The sequence below is a fragment of the Peromyscus eremicus genome, chromosome 9 (genome assembly GCF_949786415.1).
Source record: "Peromyscus eremicus chromosome 9, PerEre_H2_v1, whole genome shotgun sequence".
NCBI lineage: Eukaryota > Metazoa > Chordata > Mammalia > Rodentia > Cricetidae > Peromyscus > Peromyscus eremicus.
Window position 1 is genome coordinate 20382337 of NC_081425.1, and position 19044 is coordinate 20401380.

A 19044-nucleotide genomic window follows, 5' to 3' on the forward strand; every position below is an offset into this window, starting at 1 on the left:
ATGACACAACCAAGTATCTTCGTATCTGGAAACAATGTCATTCTGGAGATGCTATGAATTAAATTTTTTAGTAAGTAAAGGACATTCACAAGCCTGGCAGTGGGATTCGCTTTTCTTCTAGACACTTTTCTATGGCCTTCACTGGTAATTGCAAGCATTCTCTCAGCAAGAAGGCTTTGCCTTGGTTACCAGAGTAGAGAGCAGAGCCAGTTTCCATCTACAAACCTCGCCCACACTGAGTGACTCATCCTCAGAGTCAGGGCAGGGACAGGATTCTGCTTCAATCTCCTGGGTGAGAATCTTCAGGATTAACAGGAACACCAGACACTGATGTCAGTTGAGCTACCACATTTTCAAATACATCTACGGACAAGAAGACAAGGTTCTAAGTTGAGGACTTGTGAGAACATACTTCTCCCAAAAATAACTAAAAATGGTCTTTAAATGGCCTTTGGTACTTATTAAAAATAAATGTGAGTATCACTCCTAAAAGGCATAATGTACTAGCAGAGCTATAGTCAATACAAGCATGTTTTAATTGGCCTGGGCATGGTAACACATGCCTTTGATAAGAAGCAAAGACAAATGGATCTCTGTGAGTTCAAGGCTAACCTGGTCCATATAGTGAGAGCCTGTCTTGATATATCTCTTTAATTCCTACATTTTTAGAATATTTCTGTGTCTAAGTAATCTGAGACAGAGTGTTAACACGTAAACTTTAAGAAGCCCTTCATGAGAAACTATTACTGCCATACTTGAAAAAATAATTACTGGTGGGCCTGTGAATAGCTGAGCAGATAAAGGCACTTATCAATGTGCCTAAAGACCTGAGTCTTATCTCTGGGACCCACATGGTGGAAAGAGGGAACTGACTCCTCCATATTGACCTCTGACCTCCACACGTGTCTTGTCATGAATACAGACATACACATATACACATATATACACAAAATAAATAATTGTAAAAAATTTAATTAAAAATTTAAAAACACAATTACTGGTGCGATCATTTTCAGTTAATTGGTATTATCTGTAGAGACATTAACTGCAACAGAATTCCTACATCCTTTGCTTTGAATCAGGTTACCCTTAAATTCCTAAATAACACAGGAGAGCAGTTTATGCTAGTGTGTTTCTGTATTTTTGTATGTGTATACGTGTAAATATGTACTCTAGCACATAACTGGAAAAGAAATAGAATTCACCCTTATGTGACACTAGATTTGACTAATTATTTTTCTAGTGGCTCAATATACACAGAAAATGAAAATCATTAGAAAATTTATATAATGTTTTAGGGTTTGATAGTTTTGTTTCCAGACATTGAAAACATTCAATATAAATTATATATAAATCATAATATAAGGATGAAAATAATACCCAATCAATCTAAAGCACTGTCCTTGAAAAGTAGACTGACAGGGACAGTGAATAAGGTATAATCAATAGATGCTCTCACTTTCTGTCTTTATAAGCTAGACAGAAATGGAGATTTCTTTGGAAAGACAAAAGGACACTCTTCCTCCCTACACAGGTACACAACAGAAACACACACAGCACAAAAGGGGGGCCATGATATAAATCAGACTGACATATATAGTTGGACATTTTGTGCACTAAAACTTAAGTATGCCAGGCCAAAGAGAAGGTGAATTTGGAAATCTATTTTTTTAAATTTTTCTTTCTTTTTTGTCTTGTTTTTGTTTTTATTTTGTTTTTGGTTTTGGTTTTTTTTTTTTTTTTGGTTGGGGAGGGGGAGCAAAGAAAGGAGAGGGGCAGACTCTCACTATGTAGCCCAGGCTGGCCTCAAAATTGTAACCATCTTACCTTCATCCTGAGATATGAGTTTATAGGCATGAGACAGATTGCTTGAAAAGTCTACTCTAATGAATTCCAGGGCTGAGCTGGATCTCATGTACTCACATGGCAGAGCACTTTTTCCAGTGTGTCAAAGGGCCTGTGTGGGTTGACTGTGGGCTGACGAAAGAGTCTCATCTTTAAGATCTGCCCTTTGTTGCTACTGTTTAAAAACAAAATTGCTTCTGTTTGATTTCTTATACAGATCATTAATATTGAGAATATTTGTTGAGTCCTTAGCTCTACCAGACACCAACCAGAAACAAAACACAGGGCCTGACCACAGCTTTTAGTCTAGGGACATAAGATTGTCCCAACGCAATGACTTTTATCCCTGTGTTGGGCTCTGATCCTAAGAATGGAATGTTGTCAAAACCAAAGCTGGTAAAATTCGGATATGGAAAAGCAGTGGGGTTCTGGAAGAATCTCATTGTCACAGCAACCCAGACTGCCCCACGTAGAAGCCGGCTCTGCCAGGAAGCACTCCTCGCCAGGAACTTGACTCAAGTACTCAAAAACATGGCTGCAACCCTAAAGTCTGAGAAACTGTAGGGTTTTCTACCAACGTCACCATCTGTGGGTTCTAGAATTAGTCTCTCTGGGTCTCATATAACCTCGGCTTTGTATTAGTATATGGACTAAGGCAGGTTCTCTACCACCCTCTCTGGATATGGATACTGTATGGAGCTTAAGCGTGTGAAGAATATTAAATGAAGTGAGCCAGGTAAGGCAGCAGACACACTCATACATATTCTACTCTGCATCCTCTTTGACATCTAAAATGCCAATATTATGACAAGTTTGTTTAGTGATTTGGGGCTACTTGGGGTTTTATTTAGTTCTTATTTGTGTACTCATACTCTCTGTGGGATTATTTTCACAATTTCAAAAAAATAGTATTTATTTCATGAGCCTTTTACAAACACCATGTAACTAAAAGCTAAAGAATCTGAAGACTGTGGACCCACAGTTAAATATATATGTGATGGGTCTAGAATTAAACAGTCCAGAATTTACCTGGCTGCCACTCACCCTCAGCTTCCTTGTGTCTGACTGGATCAATCTTGGAATTACTGTGTGTCTATAGAGTGTGTTCCCTCTTCTCCACGAAAAGCTACTGAGAAGTAAATAATATCTTGTGGGTTTATTTTTATCTTGTTTTGTTTTGTTTTTATAACCTACAGGACCTTACTATTCAGAAAATACAGTAATTTGGGTAACAATAAATGGTTTATTTGAATTCTTTAAGTGGCTTTCTTTACTTGAAAACCTATCTTACTCATAAATCTGTTTATTGTTCATTATTTTGTCTTGTTTTTGTTTTTTAAAACAGGTTCTCATATAGTAGAGGCTGTCGTTGAACTCCTGATCTTTCTGTCCCCACTTCCTGAGTGCTTCATAAGCCTATATTTTCAAATTTGATACAAAAATGGATGAAGTAATACATTTAAAGTGTCTGGCATGCACCAGCATTTTGCATCGAGAGGTTTAAATATAAAAGATGTTTTCTGAAGTAAACCATAAATAAACCCTGGACAGAAATATAGGATTACAACAGCTCAAATTTTGGTATCCAAATCAATGGAAGGAATTGTTCTATGTGACTATTTTGACAGGACAAGTACAGATCCCCAAGAGAAATCACAAATTAAGCCTTTGGGAACCATTAGTGGAAGCTATCCTTATGGAATCTGATCTTAGAGCAAGTCTGACAGCATGTACAGCCGTTAACCAGGTAAGTACAGTGGAACAGACCTTGGAACAAGAGTCCTCAGATGATTAAAAAAAAAAAAAAAAAAAAAAACCCACAAGCCAAGCAACAAACAAACTGAAAAAGAAAAACAAAAGCAATGCTTGTGAGAGGTTACTAGGTGTGAATCATCCCCGTTTACCATTATTACATAATGGTAAATCAGTTTCCAGCTGCTCTGATCAAGTACTTAAGAACAGACACTTCAAGGGGAGAGGTAGATACTCTGCCTTATAATTTCCGAGGTTTCAATCCAGAGTCTGCTGGCTTCCTAGCTCTTGGACCTGTGACTTGGCACAGCATCTTGGCAGGGAAAACAGCTGTATTAGTTGTTTTTGCATCTTGTGAAGGAATCCCTGGTAGAGACAATTAAGGAAGGGGAGGTTTATTTTGGATCATGCCTTCCGAGGGATTTTAGTTCACCATAACAGAGAGGGCAAGGTGGAGTGACTCCATCCCTGGTGGCAGGAAAGTGAGTTGGAGCAGTTGTTCACACTGTGGCTGGCCAGAAAGCAGAAACTGATACAAGAATCAGAAGTGGGTATGTCCTTCAAAGGTCCATCCATAGTATCCTATTTCCACCAACCAGGTCCTACTTCATAAAGGTTCCAGAGTGTCAAAATAGAACAACAAGCTATGCAATAGGGTAAATATTCTCACCTCAGAATGCCAGGGAAAATATCTAATGACTGGTGCACACAGGCAAACAACTATTCAGAACAGCACGCCAGAAGGATGCCTTAAAACATCAGAACAGAGGCCAATATAACTAGTCATCAGCATAGACACAGGTATAAATAACCAGCCCAAGGCACTCTTTAGAGAATTAATGTCAGTTCTACATGTAGGCACTTGGAGATGATTGGAGAGTAAAGAAAAATTAGAAAGAGGAAAGAGAACACAAACCTTGGCTATAATGTGAGAATTTGATTTTAGAAAAAGGGACAGTGTCTTTGGCAAGACACGGAGCATGGTTCAGCTTGCATATTTGGAGCTGGATAATCTGAATACAGACCAGGGTGATGGGATCGGTGCGATGAGTTTTCTGGTAAAACTGAACCTCCAGATCGAATTGGATTGTCTAGTTTTGCTGACCTTAAAAAGACTAGCAGTCTGTTAATGAGAACAGCCTCGAGTCTTTGTTCTTTTTCTTTCTTGGCTGACTGAATTAGCTAGAGTCAGTCTCTGCAGTCAGATAATAACTGATACATAAAATAATTTGCCTTCTTATGACCAGAACATGATATCCCAATTAACTTCACCTAATCTCATTAGCTTAAAAACAATCTATTGTTTACTCATGAAGTGTTTCTGCAGGTGTTTTTGGAATTTAGGAACTTAACTCTAAAACATTTTAATGCAAAATGGAGAAAATTTGGCAAGATTTTATTATATAATTAGTAAACGATTTCCTACACCCCGCCCCACACACGCATACACAAGAAAGAGGCCATTGTTGATTACTAGCACTGCTAAGTGATAACGCTGTTTCCTCCACAGCTCCATGGCTTTGCCCTTCCTTATCCAAAGGACTGATTTAAACATCAGCTCCAGGAAGCCTTCCCTTGTTTCCCAGATAGAAGTAATCATCCACATCTGCAGTTCTTGGCAGTGCTACTGCTGTTGGAAGAGTGCTTTGGTATGCCTGGAGTTGCAGGTAACTGAGTTCTTGCATAATTCATCACAGGTTACTCAGGGTTATGATAAATATTAAATATATTTTATGACATTGGCCCCAAAGTGACTATATTAATAACATACATTAAAACGCTTACTTTGACCTAGAAGTCCATTCTAAAGAAAGTAAAACACTTTTGTGGACCCCTCCAAACAAAGTAGAACCGTGGCCCTGTGCTCACTGTGTCCAATAGGTTAGTGGTTTCCACGCCAGGGACTTACTTCCAATATCATCTCTTATAGCAATCAAGATTAAACAGGCTTCTCTGAAGGAGGGAGGGTAGAGTGGTCCTAACGCAGGGCAAAATTTGAGGTGAGAGTCATATGATTCAGCTGCAGGGGTGGGAGTAGCCTTTTAAAAAGGCTTTTTCCTAGATTGAATAATGTCAAACATTTTTCAAAAAATTCAAGACACATGGATAATTTGTTAATTAAATAAAGCACGGGTTACCATGGGTGTTAAGAGTCATCTATTTTGTTTCAGTATATGCCAACCCAAGTTCATCTGAAATAGAATAACTGTACGTCATATGATTCTTCACAACCCACAAAACACTCCACTCCTGTCATTCGTGGGATTTATACACCAAACCTGAAATGCTGCTATCACTTGTTGTTTATTTGACAGGTAAGAGAAAGAAGCCTTGGACAGATGAAATGACCTACCCAAGGTCACATGGCTGTCAGGGCAGTCTGGGAGTCATGCCCAGTTCCTCTAATTCCAGAATCTCATATTCTTTTGACTACATCATTCTGCCCACAGCAGAAAAGCACTGATGTAGACACATGCTTAAAAACGCCAAGTCTGCTCTCTAAATAGACTGATGTTCTTTTAGGAAAGCTAATCACATTTCTGGAGATGTAATTTTGTTGTTGGTTTAGCTCTAAAACGTTTTAATGAGAAAATGGTTGACACAATTTACTTTCAATGGGAGGCAGAATTAACTGAATATTTCAATTTACATTTTCTATGGATCACAAAATTGGTTCAGAATTATGACAAATACGTATATAAATTTTTGCTTTTAAAGTTTATTAGGATGCGTATGGTTTTAGTTCGAAGTTCTAAATCTCTTTTTCTTAAGTGGTTAGATCATCCTGTCCATTCTTTATTTCTCCTAGTCTCTTCACCTACCCTTTCTGAGTAAACAAGCTGAAATCAATAGGACGTTAAGAGTTTTATCAACTCCTTTGCTCCCAGAAAGCGTAATTTCTTCACAGAAGAAACAGATAGAAAGAAGGAAATGGCATCAGGCCAAGTCTGATCTAGAAAAATATGAAATTCTGAAGAGCATGTGAAAGATTTACAACACGCCCCCACGGTCAGGCATGTTCGCATATGCCTGGCGGACACTTCTGCCTAGCCAGGCCCAGGTCAGGATAGCCATTTCCGGGTCAGGGCATCTTGCGTGACCGAGATGCGTGACGTTTCACTGGCCACGTAAGCACGCAACGTGGCCATGTGATCTACGCGCTTGCGTGTAGTAGTGACGCTGATCTGTCCACGCCCAGCCTTTAAAATCAGGCGCCATGCTCCCGATTCCTTCTTCTCCACACATGTGTTTCCCGCAGGCCTGTTCACTCTCTGTCCCTTTACCTTTAATAAAACTCTTTGTTAGCGGATTCTGTCGTGTTTCGTGGCATTTCCTTGCTGGGTAAGAACACAACGCAGCCAAAAAACTAACAGCATGAAGACTGAGTCACACATTATATAGGGGAAAAAATGGAGGCTGGTTGAAATTAGGCAGCATGAATTTGGATGCTTTAGGAAAATCAGGTAAAACAAAGAATGAGACCAGAGATTTCAGAAGAGCATGTGACTGAGTGCCAAAAACTATCCAAATTGACCATGCCAAGCACAAATGTGATAGTGCTTTTCACTGTAAGTTTGGCTGACCAAAAGGAAATTACATTTAGCTAAGTTTGCAAGGCAAGGAAGCAAGCAATTGCATAATTGAATGTGTACCTCCAATCTTAGTTCAATTTCATTTTGATTAGTCACAGAAGAGTTGGAGAATAGGCACAAGATTTTTCTGGCATAAATTTCAGAAGCTTTAAAATATGCGTGCATCATTTAGACACAAAAATGAAATTAGTCTTCAACTGTTTGGATTTTATATAGCTTGTATCTTATTTACTTCTTTGGCAGTATAGATACAAATACAGTGTGTTTTCCTATAAATAACTGTGTTATGCATTCTATATTCTTCAAGTTTTTAGTCTCTGGATCATGAAATCAAGGACATATTTCAGATTCAGCCCCCTGAAGCTAGATCGGATTACCTGCAGCCAGCATCTGAATCAGAAAGCCAGCAGCAGAGAGGATGCTGAGCTGCATCCTGGCTTCAACACAGCATTGAGATGCTTAAGGTGATGTCAACACAGCATGCATTCCATCCATGCAGGAAATGTGATGCTATGGCATTGAATTTCACTTAAAAAAACACCAACAGGACTACTTGCCTCCCTCCCCCATATTTTATTTATTGGTACCTAGATTGGGACCCAATTTTTAGATAAACATTATAATGAAGAAACAATATGGATGGGTTGCATCACCTGTCAAAGATTTGAAAAACAACAAATGTATTTCTTCATTTAAAAATTCTTATCAACAAGAAAATTTCTAAACTACAAAAGTGCAATATAACCTGTTCAATGATGTTGTTTAGAAGTGAATATATACATTTGACAATCTATCATTTGGTTTAGAGTTAGCTACTCCTTAGCTGAAGCTCACAGTGTTGTAAGCAATTTATAAAATATTAAGATGACTTAAACAAAGCACAGATTTGCTTTAAAATTTGAAACTTACCCCATTCTGGTAATGGCTTGTGATGTTTGTATGTCTCCACCGGTATAACGACACAGCCACATAGATCATTAAGAAAATCTGAACAATTTCATTGTATTCAAGAGAAAATTTTCACTTTAAAAAATGCAATGGCAGCTATGAAAATATTAAAACTTTCTATCAATATAGGCCTTTTATAGCCTATAGATGCCCTGTGGTTGCTTTGTCTCACTGTTCCAAAAAAAAAAATAATGACAATAAGTCTGAGCAAATCAATTAATTTCAGAAATAAAGAGATTGGTTTTATCAGCACCAAGGAGGTGGAGCAGGAGCTTCTCCACCGGAAGCTAAGCACCTACTTACAGAATCTGGAGACCAGAGTGCTTGGAGGACAGTGCTCTGAAGAGAGGTCTGTGGAAGCACAGCCAAGAGTAAAGGATTGCAGAGGACAAAGGAAGGGAAGACGCTGCCATTTCAGGAAGGAGTGGAGTCCTGGACACTGGAAGGGAGACGAGAGAAATAAACTGTAGCTGGGTTTGCCTCAGAGGAGGCAACAAGATGTATGATTATAAAGCCAAAGTGATTAGAGAAGGCCCAAGGCAAACTTTCTCTGTCTTGGGTTGCTATCGACCCCACTGCCTTGCTTTACCCCAGAGTACACATGGTTAAGAGAAGGAGAAATTTTGCCCTTCAGGCTCTCCTTTTCTTCAGACCCCTCTTGGAGACATTTTGTACCTCTCTGAAGTAAAATTCTTGAATTGACTCTATCTACCTGAAACCTACGTATTTGTGCCTCACGACTCTGAGTGACCCATCTGTGTCTGTAACATCTCCTCTATCCAAGTTTGAACGTCTTTACTATCAAAAATAGTTTTTTTCCAACTTCAGTCTTTTGTGACTGAAACTGCTGTAGATTTGATTAAAAGGGATGTCTGTTGCTTCTCTGAAAGTACCCTCTCTACACCCTTGGGACATCTCCATCTCAACATCTCCCTCTCAAAGTATGCAACAGCATCTCATGACTACAGAAAAGTGTGTTGCTACGCAGCAATTTTCCATGCTCGTTCCATGATAACAGCACCATCAATACAAACAGTGTGTGGTGTAATTGATTCCTATCTGTAATTAGCTAGGGGGCCTTTGTTAAAACCCAGCAGAGCCAACCTGGAAAACAGTGTGGCTTGAGGTGAATCAACATTGTAAGAAAAATTCAGACACTCCTGCTACAAACTGTGCACTGTCATTAAATAAATTCACATGTTGCTAGCAAATAAACACTCTTTAGACAATTGAGTTCAATTACCCTACAATTGAAACAATACTAAGTTAGAAAAAGCAGCATTTTAACTGTCAGTGGTGGGAACCCCCCTGTCTCCCATTTTATTTCTTCACATGAAAACATTCATTTTCTACCCCTAGCAGGGTTATTTGGGACTTGAGAACTAAATTATGTCCAAAATTCTATAGTAGCACAATTTGTCTAAAATGATAGCGGATAGGCACAAAAAAAAAATGTATGTCACATGATTAGCAGACACTTAGACACTTATGCAAACAAATGAATAACCTAAAGGTGGAATCTCCTTTTTATTATTTTTCCTGTGCCTAAAAATTCAAAGGAGCTCAAATCCATTATCAGGTTTCTGACATGTTATCTCACACATAGTGGGTGGTTCATCTTAAACGTATGCATTATCTTTCCATATTGGCAATCTCAGCCTCTTGGACATATCTGTGCATCTACAGCACTTCCAACAATGGTGTGCCAAATTAAGCTAACAAAATTACCAGCTCTAATGAGCTCCCAGCAAGGTGAGTGTTTTTATTGCCATTGATAGGGAAATGAAGGGATTTGTGTGAATATTCTCTGCTTTTCTAACAGGATCAGAGCTCAGCTCTGTTGGTTAGAACTTTCCTTTGGAATAATTAGGACCCTAAGGAATTTAGCATATTTTGATAACCTAACATGTTAAATATATATCACGCTCTTTCTATTGGAATACACTCTCTTAAGGGAACAATAAACATTTATATATATTTTTGTCGTAGTCAAGATACATCTATAAACCTGAATGAGGCAGCTCCTGGAAGCACACTAAAGTTCATGGCAGTAAATTCGATTACTCCTAAAGGTCAGATTCATCAGAAGGTTCATACATTTGCTCCTGGCTTCCTTGGCAGCCTCGGAATGGCATGGAGGAATCCTACCAAAGGTTCTCTTCCTTCAGCTTATAAAGGGGCAGAACTGGAGCCTTTATACCACCCAGGTACACATCCAGGGGTTTGGACTGGCCCACCCCAACATCTACCCCATCTGTGACCTGCTAGAGTTAGTGAAGGGACCGGTCCTATGGAACCATAGCCACAGGATCTCCATGACTTGGGGCAACAGCAGGAGATCCAAAAGGAGTTTCAGTGAGGGTCCAGTGTTGATGGTGAACCAGAAACCAGAGGCCTTGAACCAGACCAACAACTCATTACACAATGAACATTCGAAAGTAAAGCTGCTTGGACAGAAGAGTCTATTGCATGACACACTGCAGCTCCCAATGCCATTAAGACGAATGAAGAGGTAACAGAAAGGGGGAAAAAGCAGAGGAGCAAGGTGGTTTCTTGTTGTCGTTTTGTTATTTTGTTGTTGTTGTTGTTGTTGTTTGGGGTTCTTTAATTAATATTTTTACTTTTTATTATTTTAATTTTGTTTTGGGAGAGGACACAACTGGGGCGAAGGGAGAATATGGGAGGACTGGGAGGTGAGTGGAATTGGGGTGCATGATGTGAAATTCCCAAAGAATTAATAAAACATTATGTTAAAAAAAAAAAAGAAATGGAGCCTTTGTTGTATTTACTATTTCCACATCTTCTAAACAGTATTGTTCCTCCAGGTTAGCAATATGATGTGAGGAACCTCCTGCGACAAGATTGTTGTTCATCACTTGGTTATTATTTTTACAAGCATTTATTTATTTGTGTGTGTGCACACACATGAAGCAAAGAAAACAACTTGCTGAAGTCAGTTATTTCCTCTACCAAGTGGGGTGCAAAGGATTAAACTCAGGTCATCAGATTTTTAAGTAAATTCTGTTGCTAACAATTACCTGGAGTATCTCACTCTGCTCTGAATTTCTTAAGATAGCAGCTTGACTGTATTGTGAGCTGAACTCTGCCCCCTCCCACCCCGCCATTCATATAACTGAAATCTAAATTCCCAGGGTCTCAAAATATGTCTTATATGGAGATAGTCATTAGAGAGACAATTAACTTAAAATTCAGCAGACTGGCCTCTGATCCAATATGACTAGTAAGAGAAGAATGAGATGCAGGCACAAACTGAACACCACATCACCACGCAAGGGAAAATGTCACCTCCAGATCTCGGAAGGAAACAAATCTAGTAACCCCTGAATGTCAAGTGTTAGCCACTGGGATTGTGAGAAAACAGGTTTGTATGACTATAATACAGCATAGTACCTTGGGCCGAAGTTATTTATACACTGTCTTAATGCCTCAGGCTGACCTATGAGTTCCTTAGGATCAAACTCTATATCCTAAATATGTCTGTCTTCAACAATACATTCCTTTATCTGCTTAATTAATACAAGCTGAATGAATAATTTTATTAATGAAAAATACAGAAATAGCACAAAACTTATCTGTAAGAAAAACTTTGAAAATGTGTTTTTGAAAAACTAATTTTAAAGCACATTTTAAGGAAAAGTCTTAAAAGTATCATGATGTTCCACTGAGAATAATGCCCAGTATGACATTATGATCTTGAGAGTGCTTTAATATATAATTGCATTATTCTTATTGCTCCCATAATAAATTACCACAAATACATTGGCTATAACCAACACAAACTGTTATCTTACAGCTCAGGAAGTTAGAAATAAGCAAACTAATGTGCCTATAGATTTCCTTTCTCCTGGAGGTTTCAGAGAAGAATGGTTTCTTCCCTTTTTTAGTTTCTGGAAGTTCCCCACCTTTCTCAGTGCCTTAGTCACTTTTCTATTGCTACGAAGAGACACCATGTCCAAGGCAACTTACAAAAGAGAGCATTGAATTGGGGGCTGGCTTACAGTTTCAGAGGATTAGAGTCCATGACTATCATGATGGGGAGCATGGCAGCAACTGAGAGCATACATCTGATCTACAAGCAGGAAGCAGAGAGCAAGAGACTGGGAATGGTGTGGACTCTGAAACCTCAGAGCCCACCCCTAGTGACACATCTCCCCCAACAAGGTGACACCTCCTAATCCTGCCCAAACACTTGCAGCAACTGGGGCCTGAGCATTCAAATATATGAGCCTATAGGAGCCATTCTCATTCAAACCACCACACGTAGTTTCTGACCTTCCTGACCAGTTTCAGGGAGTATCTATTTGAACTGTGGTCCTGTGACTAATCCTCTTTTTCTGACTTCCTCATGCCTACCACTTACAGAGACCATTGTGATAACATTGGGCCCCAAGTTTCTATCTTAATCACATCAACAAAGTCTTTCTAAACATAACGTATGCACACATTTATGTAGTGACCCTAAGATAATGTATGGACACATCTATGTGGTGATATTTTATTTGTGCTGAAATGTGGTGATACTTTATTTGTATGTTAATAAATAAAATTTGTCTGGAGATAAGAGGAAATAGCAAGCCATTTTAAGAAAACACAAAAGTCAGGCAGTGGTAGTACATGCCCTTAATCATCTGATCACTTGGCAGGCAGGGTCTCTGTGTGTTCAAGGCCACACTAGGGAACAGAGCCAAGCGTGGTGACACATGCCCTTAATCCCAGTACCAACCCTAGAGACCTGGAGGTCTGTACAGACAGACAGTGACAAGGAAGTGAGGTAGCTAGGCTAAGAGCCAATGAGAGGGCAGAACAGCAAGGCAATAAAGGCATCAGTAGACAGGAAGTAGCACACTCTGGAAGCTGCGGCATGGTGAGGTAAGGCCAGCTGGTGACTATTCCTATTTCCCTGATCTCTAAGACTTTCACTCCTACATTTGGCTCCGTGTTTTTTATTTAATAAGACCACTTAGAAATTCATCTACACATCTATGTAGTGACCCTAAGATAATGTATTCACACATCTATGTAGTGTCTCTAAGATAATGTATTCACACATCTATGTAGTGTCTCTAAGATAATGTATGCACACATCTATGCAGAGACCCTAAGATAACATATGCACACATTTATGTAGTGACCCTAAGATAATGTATTCACACATCTATATATCGACCCTAATATCTTTGAAGGACCATTCATCAGCCTCCTTCACATAAACATAGGCAGGCTGTGGGTTAATCATGCTGAAATGGAGGCAAGTGACTAGACCAAGGAAGCTGGAGATGGTGTACAGAGAAGGCAGTGGTGAAGGACCCTGCTGCTAGGCTGGTGCAGTACAGGCATCTGAGCAGTTTATAAGGCAACAGATAGTCTTGTAACATGTAAGAGAATGGGCAGGTGGGAAAGTATTAACTCCATTCAGACACTGAATTCTGCCAGTCCTTCCAGGCCCATGCCCTAAGAAGTACTTAAGGCTCACAGAGGTGCTACAATCAAGCATATTTTGATGTCTCTTCATCACTTAACAAAGATGGTGAGAGATGGCACACTAAACTCCAGGAATTTGTGTATAATGACTAAATCGCTTCAAGAAGGGTAGGGTATAAAGTGTAAAAATTTATTCAGAGACTGTGATCAATTAGGTACTCTTGGTAGGAATTTTATACAGGTATAAAATCAATACTTTACAATAAGTAAAAACTGAGGAAATTTCAGTTTTTTATTTTGGATTTTGTTTTGCTTTGGTTTTAGTTTTTGGAAACAGGGTTTCTCTGTGTAGTCTTGGCTATCCTGGAACTCGCTTTGTAGACCAGGCTGGCCTCAAACTCACAGAGAGCTACCTGCCTCTGCCTCTTAGGTGTTGGGATTAAAGGTGTGCACCACCACCATCCAGCTTGACATTTCTATTTTAAAATTGAATAAATTTAGTTTTGGGTTTGTTTTTTGCTAGAGTTTCCCAGATATATTGTGAATTTATGCTTGTTAGATCCAGACTTACAGCCACATGAAGTCAATGTGTTCTGCGAACCCCTTGGGTCTTCTACTCATGTCTACTTACAGGTTACAGAGCTTTAGAAGTCGTAAGTGTAAAGCTAAGCCATATTTTTATGACTCAGGAAATGTTAAGATTGAAAAAAAAAGCATGGAAAGCTTCACACACCCACACACTCACACCCACACACTCACACATACACTCTTTTGTCATGCCATATAAACATTCAAAACATACAAAGGCATCTGAATAAATGTGAAGCACTTAAAATATGCTACGTATACTAAATGTCTCCAGAACTGTTTTTAAACAGCATCTGTGATCTGTGTATCCAAGTGAACAGACACATTCACTACCCTGCATCACGGGGAAGAGGGAGAAATTATTCTTTTTCATCCTCTACAATCTGTGCAACCACAGGAGTCACCTAACTTCCCAGAACTTTGGTTTCTTCCCCTGGAGGGAAAAAAAAATATTAAGTTAAGAGATTGCATAAATTGCTTTCCACTCAGTCAATAACTGTTTAAATTTATAGTCTCAATATTCACACAGTAAACCCCTATTATGAAAAATTTGAAACAAACTTTACCATTCACATTCAAAACAAAATGCTGGAAGAAGTCAGTGTGAGCATTCATACACTGTCCCCCTTGAAGCCTTAAGACGAAGCAGCCAAACAGAGAAGTGATCTGAAAAGAAAACCAAAGAACCTACTGTCCTTAAAGTCTCTCTTCCTACCTGCTCTTGACTGCGTAGTGCTCCTGTGGCAGCTTCTCTGAAAATCTGGTTGTTATTTCCAAGAAGTTGGTGAAGTATGAGTAAAGAGAAGAATGGCAGCTGCCTGGCCTCCTTCACAGAGGAATTCAAGAACTGTATACAGGCGTCATCTCAGATCTACAATGCAAAGAACACACAAGCAAGCTTTTTCATGTCTACCAAAGGCAAACAAAGAATTTTTTGAAAGCATTTGGAATATAGATGCTGCAGAGAATTGTGGGCTAACAGGAAGCAGAGAGACAACTTTGTTTTGGCAAGTCCTTTTCTGTCAGCCTTTCTTGTCAATACATGTTTAACCTAGAAATTTCCCTTACTTGGTTTGAGATCTACCCAGCCTGCTCACCTTCGGTGATTACCCTACCTCCTACCAGCTACATATGAAGAAAAATAAGGTATGTTTGCAGAGAACAGATGAGTATATATGTCTGTAGGCAGTTTTGTCTTCCCAGAATTACCAGCTTGCCCTAGCAGAAGGGTTTAGGAAATGGAGTGATAGAACCACTCTGTTCAGACAAAGCAAAACATCATCATGCATGGATGATAACCAGAAGATGAGCTAGTGCTGCTGATTACGGTCAGAAAAAGTGACTCTAATTGCCTTGGACCAGCTGAGAATAAGTTCCATTAGATCTCATATATGGTTAATGGGGACTGAAGCAAAAGGAGACCTCTTATTTTTCTAAAAGGAAAAAAAAATTATCTAAATCAAACCAAATTTGCTCAGGGGCGCAACAAAGAGTCTTTTAAAACCAAAATATCGTCTAAGTGACTGACCTTTGACCACCAGAAAGACAATGGTTTTAGAGACAAAACAAAGTTTAAAAGATTTACTAATTATTTTTATCATAGATAAAATCTGAGCTGCTTAGAACACCAATGACAGTTTTTTTCCCTTTTTCTTTCAAAATCAAATACAGAAAGTGAAGAATCTCAGTAATTTTCTGTAGAGCATGGTAGAAAGAATGCAGTGGTTCAATAAAAACCACACTCTCCAGTGAAGTTTAAATAAGAAAATGCCTTCCTTCAGCAGCTGGTTATTCTGCATCTCATCACTAAACCCTGGAGACAAGCTTGGCATATTTCCATTTACTAATGGATAGCTGTCCTTCAGACCTGGTGTACCTGTTACAAGAGTGTCTAGAAAAGGTAAAACCAAAAATCACAGAGAATCAATCCTGAGTTGTGCTCCTTGGCAACTACTTAAGAAGCAGATAGACAGGCAGACACCACATTGCCCAAACATTTCAAGTTCTGCAATATCATAAAGCATTAGATGTGGGATTAGGTTGCTTTGTAACACCCGAGTGTGAAGCTGCAAGAGCACATGAGTGGGGTTCAGGATGAAGCTCTCCACACTGAAGCCTGCCGCTGTGTAAGGCTGTCGTAGGCATACCCATGGATATCAAACATTCATATGCATCACTATTACTCCTTTAGGCTTCCTTTGGGAATATTAAATATTCACATTGGTTGAAATAGTTCTTCTATGTGTGGTTTCTGAAAAATAATTGAATAGCTTTAAGCTCAAGCTTTGGGGCAGGAAACGTTTGTCTAGACTGTGCATCTATCTAATGACAAATCAGATTTCAGAAGCTCTGAAATCAACTGTAAGTGATAATGATCACTCTAGGAATGTTAAAGGACATGGCCACTGGAAATCTGCACAAAAGGAGCAAGAAAGACATGTGACTTCACCCTTCAAATAACCAGTTAAGCACTGGGGCCTGCTGGTAGTGTTTCTTTATAATGGAATAAAAAGTCTCTTTCATTTAATTCTGGTCTTGTGTCTGTGTGTGTGTGTGCTTGCATGTGCATGTGTGATATGGTAACAAGTAAACCAAGACCAGAAAAGGTAACAGATTGAACTGGATGTAGTTTCTTCTTTCCCAAACTACTCTGTAAGATGCATAAGCAACTAAACAATTCAGTGAAAACCAGTTATTCATATCAGCAAGAAACAACTAACTGCATTTCCATCAGCTCTGGCTAAAAACAAAACAAACTGCTGTTTCAATTATGTCCAAAATGACATGAGTCTGAAGTTTCTATTTCAAAATTCCTTCTCAGAATCTACCAATTATTTTCTTCTAAAAGACAGAATTATATTTTCTTCCAAGTGACAATAGACAGAAATCACTCAGTCTCAAAATAAGACAGCTCTGGGATGTAACCAGATTATCTTAATTGTATAAGCCAAATGCTTTTATATTGTATTACAGAAGCAAGCAGCAGGACTTCAGGTTTTATGTGTGCATACAGCCATATGCATCTTTCAGAAATGTCGAGAGGGCATTAAAAACTTCAAAAGCAGGAAGTTTTCCATTTTTAAAAAACTAGATAATAAATTGAGGGTGAATTTTAAATGTATCTTCTCTACCACACCAGTTCATCTCTCAAATATATTTATACTTTTTCAGTTGATTTTCACAAAAAACCCCTTTATTTTAGCCTTTTATATCACAGATCCATATAATAAAAAAGCTTCAAGGTCATAGTATGCTTATGAGCTTTAAAAATTCAAATAGCCAAAGATATTTCCTATTAAATATGTGTAAGCTTTTGTTGACATTTTATTTTCTGTCTTAGAGACGTTATAAAAAGCAATTTTACAGAAGTCCTCTTTCTTTCCAAATACAGTTTGCCTCTACTTTAGTAAATATTGGTTTTCCTGGTTATGTTGCTGGAAGGAAAGATTCAATCTGCCAGGGGAAGATCACAGTACTTAAGCAGATGTTTAAACATCTGTTTCTTAGTAAACAAATAAAAAGAGCGGTCCCTCATGAAATGAGTATCTATGGTGTGACATTGCTTATCCTGTGTTGAGCAGTTGGTTATACAAATTAGAGGGTAAAGCCAGGGGCTTGGAAGGAGTCCAGAGAGGAAGCAATGACATTCCCAATGACTGCTTTTGGGCAATGACGACACTGGGTTTAGAGCCGACTTCATGTGTGTTCAGATTCAAGTTTGTAGAAGTCACAGTGAAAACAGAAACCAAAGATTTTTCAGAAGGACCTTGCAGACTGCAGGCAACAGTTATGTTTCAAGCGAGTGAAGGAAGGCTCTGGCTTCTGTGGAAACAGCCAGAGAGCTGCTTTCGAGTCCCCAAGAGAAGGGTGATGTAATGGTGCCATTGTCTTTAGGTCACCAAGTTGCAGCCCAAGGGGCTGTTAGCAGAGATGGTACTGCTTTTACCAGGTCTCATGTGGAAACATGTAAATGGGGAATCAGGACTGAACCTGCTGCCTGCACAGATAGACAGCATGAGCAGAGGTACTCTGTGAGTGCTCACATGTAATTCTACCCTAGGAAATTCTCAGTGTGGAGCACGTGGTGGGATAATGACCCCTCTTCTTGCCCAGCTCAAGGACCAACCTGCAGAAGAGCTCTGGACTCGAATTCCAGGCTCCAAGCCCAAATAGTCATCACCTCCAAGCTCAATTGGTCATCAGGCCTCTTTCTGAGTTCTGCCTCCCAGCCTCCCACCCATGTTTCCTTCCATCCTCCTGTCTCTACAGTGGGTTTACCTGTCAAGGCCTTTCTCAAGCACTTAAAATCTCCTAAATTGCCTCCCTTCATGTTTCCAGCCCACAGGGCAAGAATAATCTTTTCAAGGTCAATTTGTTCTTCAAATACAGAAGTAATGCGTGTCTGTAAGAGAGATGTTAAATAGAAAAAGTCAGAGTTCAAACTATATCCCTTCAGCTTTTTAGTGTCGATTGCTGTAAGAAATTCCCTTCTTGTCTTGAGGTCAGCTCATCTACAGCCTTCATCGACAGATAGTTTTCTAGTCTTCTCTTCACTCTGTGCTTACAGAACACATGTTGTTGTCATTGTCTCCTCACATGAAAATAGAATCAGGCTATGAATATGGCCTTACAAGCTGCTTTTTATTTCATCTGCTTCAAATTTCAACATGTGAATCCACTTCCTATCTGCTCCAGAAATTACCTGTCATGAATATTCTGTAACCAACTCTACTATTTTCCTGTGGAGAGTTCTCCACCATTTTTCCTGTCTACAACATAATGTCTCTGTAACAAGAACACATCATGATAAATGAGATTATGTTAAAGAAATTCTGATTTACCTACTTTAGAGTGGCATAACTCAAAAGCACCCACA

General features: G+C 39.1%; 1 long non-coding RNA gene across 1 annotated transcript; it reads left to right on the forward strand.

Annotated features, from left to right (window-relative positions):
• The first annotated feature begins 4290 nt into the window (after positions 1-4290).
• Positions 4291-5604, forward strand: LOC131919788 (uncharacterized). Its single transcript, XR_009381426.1, has 3 exons — positions 4291-4398; positions 5108-5264; positions 5528-5604. It is a non-coding gene; the product is annotated as an uncharacterized LOC131919788 (long non-coding RNA).
• The last annotated feature ends 13440 nt before the right edge of the window (positions 5605-19044 follow it).